Source organism: Dioscorea cayenensis, chromosome 20 (assembly GCF_009730915.1).
Source record: "Dioscorea cayenensis subsp. rotundata cultivar TDr96_F1 chromosome 20, TDr96_F1_v2_PseudoChromosome.rev07_lg8_w22 25.fasta, whole genome shotgun sequence".
Lineage (NCBI taxonomy): Eukaryota > Viridiplantae > Streptophyta > Magnoliopsida > Dioscoreales > Dioscoreaceae > Dioscorea > Dioscorea cayenensis.
In genome coordinates, this window is record NC_052490.1 from 8,945,998 (window position 1) to 8,957,162 (window position 11,165).

An 11,165-nucleotide genomic window follows, 5' to 3' on the forward strand; every position below is an offset into this window, starting at 1 on the left:
TATACACTGTTCACCCGGGATTTTTATACTATTCTCATACTGTACATATATTGTCACTACACCAAAAAAGTGCTTTTGAGGCGGTTTTAACCGCCTCTATAGCTGTAGTGTTTGTTTTTTTCACCCGCCTCTAAACCGCCTCCTATCAAGCCGGCTCTACAATATAGAACCGGTTTATACCAACCGTTGGGGTAAGTTTTATTTATAGAAGTGGTTTTTAATAGCACGTATAGAGGTGGTTTTAACCGCCTCTAAAAATTATAAATGGTAGAGGCGGTTATAACCACTTCCATAGTTAATAGGTTTTCATCCCTCTTAAATAGTTTTAGAGGCGGTTATAATCGCCTCTATAGCTAATATTTTCTTAACTCTTCCAAAAATTTTAGAGGCGGTTATAACCGCCTCTATAACTAATAATTTTTTATTTCTTAACCTTCCCAATAGTTTTAAAAGCGGTTATAACTGTCTCTATAGCTAATATTTTTTTTTCTCTCCTTTATACTTTTACAGGTGGTTATAACCATCTCTATAACTAATAATTTATTATTTCTTAACCCTTCCCAATAGTTTTTAGAAGCGATTATAACGCCTCTATAGCTAATATTTTTCTCCTTAATACTTTTTTTAGAGGTGGTTTTTAACCGCCTCTATAGCTAATAATTTACTACATGTTCAACTTTTTAAAAAGTGGTTATAACCACTTCTAATTTATTCATTAATTGAATTAAATTTTTAATTTATTTTTTACTAATAATAAATAAATCAGTATAACATGTAAATCAAAAAAACATAAATCGACTTATATAGACAAGTAATGAATTCAAGTGCAATGTATTTTTGATTAATAACAAAAATGTAAAGAGTTTTTACACTATTTTTTTACTTTAATTACAAAATATTCTTTGGCTTAATTACACGAAGTGAAAAGCTTCATGTGTCCTCTTCATCTTCAACCCCCTTTATCTTTATCCATGAATTCTCCTGCATAAGTAAACAAATATTATCAAATAAAGAGCTAATGCGTAATTGCAATGGTAAACATTCCAACATGAGTTGATAATTAAGCATAGGCAATGAGCATGGGAGGGCTTCAATATGTTTTTATGAATGAAAACTACTAGCATTTATGTAAACTAGAACTGTTAAAAAAAGAAATTAGAATGTTACCACCATATCTTTGACAGTAGCATCATTTGCTAGAATTGCTGCTTCATCTTGAGGAGTCATATCTAATGAATCGCCATTTGACAATTTGCCGGCCTGTGAGGAAAAGGAAATTTACCATATGCAAAAGTATAATTTAATTTGTATGCAACAAAAGCAAGGTTCAATTCATTACCATTAACTTCAATTATTTAGTTATGATATATGGAGATACTGAAACATTTTGGAATACAAAACTACTAGTCACATGTGATAGTTACCTTCAAGTTGAGTTATTTAATCAGGTTTGGAGTAAAGCAAGTTCGTCTTGTCCAATTCCATATGTATCAAAAACCTGCATTGGCAAAGGTAGAAGGTTTAACCAACGGTGGACTTTCAACTTGGACAATAATCATTCTGCCTAACAATGTAGAAATGTGGATAGATGCGTAATTAAGTTGATGGCATTATTATCAGTTCACAACATGCCTAACAATGTAGCTAAGAGGCATAAAGCCACCCTCTTTTCTTTAATCAACTTGATCTATTTTAAAATGGGTCCAATTAATATAAAGCCCACATCACCCACAACTAGCAGCAAGTCTAAACTACACCCTACTGTGTATGCTACCATAACTATAGTCCCAATGAAGAAAGACTTACAGGTATTAGTATTCTTCCATCATGAAAAGCAACATCAGATGCCAAGTAGATGTCTCCAATACATGCTCCTTTTTCCTATATTATCCATGAATATATTTGTTTGTCCTGTTACAAAAGATGGCTAAAGGGAAAAGATAATCCACAGACAAGAAAGAAGATGCATTATAAGAAAAACCAGGGTCAATATATTCAGGTTGATGGGATATCCTTGTAATTGGACAAAAAATTTAAACATATACTAAAACCACCAACAGTTCTAGCATTAATGATAAGGTCAGGCTTCAAAGCTTAAATAGAAGCATATGTATGTTATAAGAGATGTTGAAACGGTCCCTACACTGTCAACCCCTGAAAGATGGCAGAATTATTTAAAGAGAATGCAAATGGCAATATAGGGAAAACGAATTACATTAATCAAATAGAACTCTACCATAAGATTGATCATGTAATATGAAAATGCCATAAAAAATATATATTATATCATGGGCTAAGAATTTCTTGAAATAAAATTTTGGTCATAACCCTTCCTTACTCTTATTCATTAGAATTTACCAGCTCAAATATATACCCAAGTCATTTCAACACCAGCATAATACACACTCACATGTGATTGGAAGAAATTTAATTTTTGGCATCATGAAATGCATCCATTTTGTATTTGGAGATTTATCTTCAAAACAATCCCCTCTACCAACAAACAAGCCTTAGTTACGACATAGAATAGCTTATTTAGTTCTGATTACTAAAGTATCAAAGCCAATTCACGTTTGGAATGAAATTTATTAGTGAGAGCATTATTATGAACTCAGCGTTTTGAAAGCTAGCTTAAGTTTCGACAAATGAAACACTTACCAATGGCAAGATCCTTCCCTGACCAAATTAGATTTATATGCAAATTTTTATATGTGCCATGAAATCTAATCCATGGGACCCCTTTAGGGAACCTAGAAAAAAAGAAGAAAGATTATACGGGAGAAGCTTTAAGGGAAAATTTCTCAATAACTTATGTTGTGAGACATACACATTCACTCCACTTAGTCATATCGGGCATAAGCGCTATAGAAAGTATCGAAGACTTTTTACATGCATCTAAAAATACAGCATCTTCACAGATTTTAGAAGCTAAAAACTGCAGTTGTGACCTTAAGAAAATGTAGGATTTCCACTAGCTGATATTTCTCAACAACTCTTAAGTTTACTATTCTATCTTTGTTGTCAATTGCTTCCATATATGAATTCCACTCTTTCCATGTGAATTGTTTTTAAAATTGGTTTTTTTGTAGAAGTTAGCAAACAAACAGGTGTTTCTTGGGGAAAAAAACCCTTCCAATAAAGAAAGTTTTTTGAGGGGCCATTATTTTCAACAAAAAGAAGTAATTAAATATAACCTTTTTCATTTTTTTGTTTCCTCTTTATTAAATCTCATCTATTCTTAAAATATAAAATATGTAATTATAAAATATTTGCATTATTTTTAAAGCATTTTTTGAAAAGAAAACACTAAAATCATGGCCTAAGAAAAACAATTTTCCAAAACCTATCTAAATTAGATCTTGGTCAAGATTTAGCAACTAAAGTTGGTGCCATTTGATTGGGTTTCAGTGAATGATAGTCTTTACCCTATTAGTTCATTTATTTCATGTTTTTTCAATTTAATTATTTTTCTTCCTTTATCCTATTAGATCATCTATATTCAATGCTTTCATCCTTTGCCATCTTATGTCATCTTCAATCTATGGACTCTAAAATTATATTCATGTCATTAAATTCTAAGACTATAATATCATCTATTAATTCTTAAAAAGATGTTAAATTCCAACAATAGATAATAGATGTTTTGGATTTAACATTGTGATTCAGCACGACCTGTGACATTGTGGAACTTTAAAGAGCTACTATTTCCATTGCCTTCCAAGCTATTTTATTGAAGGCATGAACTAAAGGCATAGTAAAACTTGAAAGAAAAGAGAGAAAATCACAGCTTACCTTCATTAACTAGTGCAGAAAGAAATGGCTCCTTTGCTTCATGGCTGAGAGATCCTGCACAACTACCACAAAAGTATAACAAAACTACACAACAAGACAAAGCTTAAATGATCATGGAACATGGTATTTATATTCACTATGCATCATTTAACACAAAACATAAGCAACTAAGTCAAAGAAGAGTTAAAGAATCATGTTAATAGCATGTACAACAAAAGCAATGCCAATTGTGAAACAATAATCAGGATTTACAAATTTCTATAACTTGTCTAGTCCCCATCTAAAGCATTAGCTGTTTAATAAGACAAAGATGAACCTTTACATGAAATAGTCAATGATAAAATATAGAATAACATACGAGCAGAACTTACTCTCAATCATTGGATTAGAGAATAGAGGAAAGTCTTCTTCTAATCCTAATACAAAAACCTTTTGATATCTGCAATAATCAAGAATTAGTTCATTCCACAACTGCACTTACTTCTCACGAGTTTCCCTCACTGGCTGCAGAAAAGAATAACATGACCCATACTAAATTAGATTGTGTGTCAAAAACATTTAAGGTAAAGCTAAAACATTATCAATATAAGACAGTACAGAGAATTAGTAAATACTAAGCACAGATCCAAGATGTTACTCCACTGATCTAGCAAGCATTTAGGGAAAAAGGATTGGTTTGGAATTATCTTATAGCTTAACATATGAAAACTAAATAATAGAATTCCAACTGTTTTTGTGAACTGAACAGCACTTTAAAAACTATAGTCCTCTAAACCCACACAGGCAATTCAAGCAAAAAACTAAATTCTATAGCATAATTCATGCGAAGTATCTCTACAATCTCTACCTACACATTGCAATAATATCAACTGATCAATTGAATTTTGTGAACAAAATATAATACTGTAAATATTAAAAAATAAAATAAAATTGCTGATATTCTACATTGCGATTCTTCAATTTTTGAGAATCTAACATTTATACAATCCACTTGTGTTATTAATTAACATATAAAATTATGCAAACATCTTTCAATTAAACAGAAAATACCTTAACATTTCACCACATAAAAAAAGCATTAATTTGTTAACAAGGATTTAACAAACATAATGCTACAAACATCATTGGTGGCCCATTCCATAAAAGCACACATAAAAAACATTACTTGCAAGCATGGTTCAACTGAGACACTTGGAGTAAATATTTAAGTGATTCTTTCAAGTTGTTGCTAGTCACACTTCATGAAAGGCAAATCATGAAAGTCAATATGGTGAAGATAAAAAACCGATCAATATATCAAGAATAATTACAAAGCACCATGGCAATGTATAATATGATCACAAGGGAACTAAGAGCATTATCCCAACTTAAGGGAACAATCTGTCCTTTTGATGATTAAGTATGAAACATCTACCATTCCTTAATAGAATTGAAAGGTTATTCCCAAACTCAATATGAGAGAAAAAAAGCTGGCCCACATCTGGAAAATGACAACCATAGCAGAATTGAAGCCCAAGGAAACAAGATTTAAAAAAAAAAGAATCACTAACATAAACACACATACACAACACACAATTTCTACCAACTCTTGTGTTCAGACAAAATACATCCAGACTATGGTTAAGACTAAGTGGGAGTTGCACATGTAAAGGAAGGATTCCTATTGACCCAACCATGCGCTATTAACCGGTAAGATCAAAGAACAATCAGTATTTCACACACAAAGAAAAGTCACACAATACATAGGAATCCATGCATTTTGGAGCAACAAAAATCTAAGAGCTTCTTATCTGTGAATATTATATATAATTACTAAGAAACATCGCGTGATTCTCAACCAAAAGGGGAAAAAACAGAGGACAAAACAAAGAGAAGCTTATCCGGGTCCTTACTTCTTTCCGCAACACTAGAGAGATTACCAGAAAATAGGCCAATTCCAACGCGCTTCATTCCATCCAAGCAGAGACCATTGATCAGCAACTGCATTTAAAAATCAATACACAAGAAATTTTCATATAGAGCTCAAAAATAGAGGAATAAAAACCTAACAAACCCTAGATTGATAAGAAGAGAAGAAAACTGGCTCTATAGAACAAGAAATCATAAATTAAATACCTCGATTCGGGGAAGCGGATTAGGGCACCGAATGAGGGATCGAATCATTAATATTAGGTTTGAAAGGTTAAAGAAAACCAATTTGAATAGAACTTTCTACACCAATTTGATTGGGGCGAAGATTAGCCACTGGAGAACGACCGGAGGATCTCCGGTGGCGGTGCGGCGAAGATCAGCAACCCACGGCTGGTAGGCGATCGGAGAGGAGATTCAACACTCTAGATTCCAACTGCCGAGAGGCAATCGAAGAGGCGACCGAGAGGTGATCGGAGGGTTTGAGAGAGAGAGAGAGAGATTTTAAGAGAGTGTGAGTGAGGGCTGGAGAAAGAGTGCACGTGAGAGAGTGATTTTTTTTTTTAAAACTGAAGCGTAGAAGGGTTTCGTTAAACCGGCTGTATAGATTATTATAAAAAAAAAATTCACGGTTAACGAGGCGGTTTTTAAAAAACCCCTCAATAAATCCACTGATAAAACTTAAAAATGGTGCAGTGTGTATATCCGGGTTCTAGTGCTGTTTGATACTGTTTATATTCATAAAAAAGGGCGCTTGTCTTCTATTATTCAAAAACTTCATTCATTTTATAATGAATGACTTTTGTCAGTTAAATTATCTCAAATTATCACAAGCATATTATTATTTCAAATACATATAAACATTAAACATTATTAGTTCAAGAAAATTTTATAAGTGTGAGATGTAATTATAATGGAGTTAGATGTCTTATTTAGTTAATGCAATTACATAATTACCTAAAATAATGCTGATAATATATGTGAAAATTAGGTTTATGTTTGCATATATATTCTTGTTCCAATAAATCGTAGAGAAATACATACACATGTAGACTACGGTTATCTTCTGATGAGTCTTTTCTTCCTAATTAGTGGTAAGTGGCTTCTCCGTATATGACAATTTATTTTTTCTAGGTTGTGTGCTGGATATTATTTGTTTTTAAACTTGTTGCAACCCATACAAATGTGTGCTAATTAAAGATACTAATCAATCAGCTTGTATTTTTGTTAGTTCATAAATATTTGGTTTTTATGGACATTGATATGATCAACAGGAGAAGCTATCAGACATGACATGTGATGGCCACAGGCCACCGTTGTTATGCCCATGTCCTGATGAACCATAAATAGTTAGGTGTTAAAACAATATCATGTATACATTTTTATGTATATATCCAAGCAGCACTGGCACAACACTGCATCAAAATAGAATTACATAATCAATCACTAACGAAGTTACAGAATATACAAGAGTAAATATTAAATTTAAACATAACAAACAAGCTTCGAGAGATCCATTCAATTTCATCACATAAGAAAGCAAACACACATATGATGAAAATAAAACCCTAGTCTTGAGATGATGTTTTTATGGAACCACACTGCTAAACTCAAAACTAAGACCAGATCCGTGCAGCTTCTACTTAGTAATAGCATCCAACTCCTCAGCCATCTCCATGCTCAAATAATTAACCCAATCCCCCACTTTTCCCTTCCTGAAAAAAGAAGATGCACGCTGGTGGTTTCTTCTCCTCAAAACTGCCCTTATTATCCTTGTTTACTTCAACCTCTCTTAAATTGTCAAAGCTACAAAGCTTCACAATGTCCTCTACTACTCCATCTCTTTCTTCCTCCATGGAAAAAGGACATCCCATGAATTGAGCCAGTCTTCTCAAATGGCTAACTGGATCCTCCATCATCTCCTCATACCTAAAGAAGAACACCATCTCAGGTGATCTCAAGCTTTCCTTCCAATATCCCAGCACGTGGTCCCAGAAAGGTCCAAAAGCAGATGTTCCTTGGGAGAACATCTGGAATGCCTTACTGAGGTCCAATCCTTGAGTAGTATTCGAGTGTTCAGCAGAGCTACCTATCCACCTGTCAAGGAAGTGGCACATTGGTACAAATGTGTCCATGGGATCACGCCAGAGAAAAACAATTCGGCAGCTGAGAGCACTCTGCGGTAGTAAAGAAAAAGGTATAAATGAGTAGCAAAGATAGTGGGAGATGATAAGACGTTGAAAATAGGGATGGTGCGGTGAGAGAAGAAATGTTCAAGGAAAGGGACACATTGATGGGGAGTGTTGGTGAGAAGAGGGTGGTTGGAGAGGGAGAAACAACAACGGTGTAAGGTGGCAAAGGAGAGAGCTTTTAACCATGTCATGCCTGATTTAGGGCTGGTAATAAGAAGGATGTCAGAGGAACGAGGGTTGAAGTGCGATTGAATAGCCATGCAAGCAGGAACTAACCTGGCAGGCATCCAAAAGGATTGGAAGAGTTGGAGTTTAAATGGAGACCAGTCATGGCTGATGGGAAGTTGGGAGGTGATCTTTTCATAGGAGCTGTAGATTTGTTCATCTCTTTCAATCTCTTGTTGGGTTCTTCGTGAAAGAAAGCACTGTGAGAAAGATTGTGCACAATCTGGTTGGCTTGCCATGAGTGGTACTAACAGCAAGAGAAGGACAGAGAGACACAGAAATGAGATAACTAGAGATGACTAGAGGTGAGGCAATTATAAAAGATGTGTTTAAATGTCTATTTTATATAAGATTCTTAGTATCTCCCTCTTCCCAGTAGTTAGATAAAAAGACAAAAAAAAAATTTAAATAAATATTTCAATATTTAAATGATTTATTTTTTATTAATGATGAGTTTTATTTATAACTTGCAACTTCTGCAAGTCCTACATAGCTTTCATGTCTCTTTCAGTGTCTTTACTTTTTTTTTTCCCATAACCTGCAAGTCCTATATATGGTATTTTTTATAATAATTGTTGGTACTTCTTCATCACACAATAGCACGGTAGCAAATATAATTTAGTTGATGTACTGTCAAACCACTACTATCACGGCATTAACTTGAATTAAATGAAAAATAATCCAAGCAGCCACAGACAAAGTAAAAATAATTAATTCCTCATAAATTAAATTAAACACAATGATATAGACATGCATTAATTTGGTCGGATCTGACTGGGGATCTATGATAATTATTGAACCTCAATATTGGGGATTTTTTAATTTCACCACAGAAAAGTAAAGCAAGCAAAACCCATAGGCTAATTTTTTGGAGTTTAATAATAATGATAATAATAATTACTCCTACTGATATGTATATCAAACCCATCTCTGTTACCAATGGTGGAATCTGAAGGAAATTAAAGGGGATGCGACTCAATGGACTATATACATGTTTTAGACTTCAGCTTAAAAAAAAATTCAGGTTAGTTGAACGACCATCCAATTTTAAAAATAAATAAATAAAAATAGAGCTATACAGATAGTAAAAAAATCAGGGGATCAAATAATAATGTTTTACAAAACTTACGCTAAAAATATAATTCATTTTATACTATATAAACTAATTTGTAAAAAAAAAGAGCTATTTTATTTTAAAATAAATACACTATATAAATTAATTTATAAAATATCAACAAATCAAATAATAAAATTTTCAAATTTTTTTTTTAAAAATATTATTCTTTTAGACCATACATATTAATTTGTTAAAAAACATAAAAAGATAAAAATAAAAACCCATAGAAATGAGGTTCTCCTAGGGGTGGCTGAGTCCCCCTTTGGGTGCACTCTTTATTTAGCCAATAAGACTAGCTGTCTTTGTTGACAACCAGATAATTCAACTTCACTAGATACAAAAACTCACAACTAATTAAAGATATATTAAAATTTGTTAAAAACAACAACTAGTTTTTCATATAGAGGTATCATCTTCTGAGGACGTCCCTAGAATTGAACTCTAGGGATGTCCTCATATCAACCATAAGATTGAGATCTAACGGAGGATGTGTTATTTTGGGAAAAAAAATCTAACTACTAATGTGTAAGGGGAAAAAAGCAAAGGGGATCTAGAATCACTCCCGGTCTACGCCCGATCTCCATCGCCTCCGTCCTTCGCAACAACGCCGGCTACGCCCATGGCCATATCACTTTCCTGTGGCTCCCTCTACGTGGGTGTTCGTTGGGTTTGGAAAAGATGAGCTTCAGTGATACAATTAGGGTTTTCGCCGATGAATCCAAGAAGCAGTGTCAATCGCCATGACCTTTCTCTTCACCTGCGATATCAACTCCTCTGTCCAAATCTTCATATGAGATCATCTCAACGCTCCCCTACTATCCGCCATCTCCACCGCCCTCACTTTTGGCTCCAACTTGACTTCTGCCTTCCTGGTTATGGTTCATAGATCTCACTCATCTCCTTTGTTCCCATTTTGTTCCTTGATTCTCATCGTGATCATTTAGGGTTTGAAATTATTTTTTTAATTAGTTAGGATTTGGTTCTAATTTTGAAGGAATTTATCAGTATAAATTTCTAGGGATTTGGAAAGATTTCACCTGTGGATTTTTTTAGGGATTAATTATCTAATAAATATTATAGGTTGAATTGTGTGTTTATTTGGTTTGTTAGGATTGGAAAGAGAAGAAATGAAATTGACGGAATGAAAAGAAAATGACAAAATATAAACTTTATGAATTAGTTATCCATTTCATTTTCTTGTTTCAAGAAATTATGAGAGAAGAGGCACACATATTCAATTCTTTTCCTGTCTTTAATTTTCTCTTAAAATTGTGGTGGATTTTATGTAAATCCATTGAAAAGCTTGTATTTAATGTATTCTGTGGCATATTTCTTTGGAATGCTTCTTGATAATGAAAGTTCTAACTTGCAGCGGACGAAATGCTCTATGATCAATTTTTGCAATTATAAACCTCTATGGTTTCAAGAAATGCTTATGGTTCTGTGTAGACTCTTTTTTATCTGCAAGCTGAAAGATGGACAGAAGCCCTAAAAAGAATTGCCAAGATGAATTATATTGTATCTGAAACCAATAATGGATGAAGTTTCTATGAGTGGAGATTCACCTGAATGAGTGTTTTGTATGATTAATCCAAAAGAATAAATGTTGTACATATTTCTCAGTAATAACATTATAAGGGTGAATTGCTTGATTAGCAATGAAATTTTAATGTAAGCAAATTTTAAAACCACAATAGCAAGGATGTCGGATGAACCTATTTATTTGTATGAAAAAACATGCTAAGAGGTTGAATATTTCATTGATATAGAACAAAATAATGGAAATAATAATTCTAAAAACGTTAAACAATATATTAGTATATCTACCTAAAGGCCAAATATTGAACATGATAGCTTTTAGCTCTACACTGGAAGAAGTGTAAATTTTAAGTCAAAGAGAGAAAGATTCAGGCTTCTATTGCACTTAACAC

The 11,165-nt window shown here is 33.2% G+C and overlaps 2 pseudogenes; both read right to left on the reverse strand.

Annotated features, from left to right (window-relative positions):
- Nucleotides 1-890: 890 nt before the first annotated feature.
- On the reverse strand, nucleotides 891-6,217 carry LOC120251784 (annotated as a pseudogene).
- Nucleotides 6,218-7,288: 1,071 nt separating this feature from the next.
- LOC120251299 lies at nucleotides 7,289-8,375 on the reverse strand (annotated as a pseudogene).
- Between the last annotated feature and the right edge of the window lie 2,790 nt (nucleotides 8,376-11,165).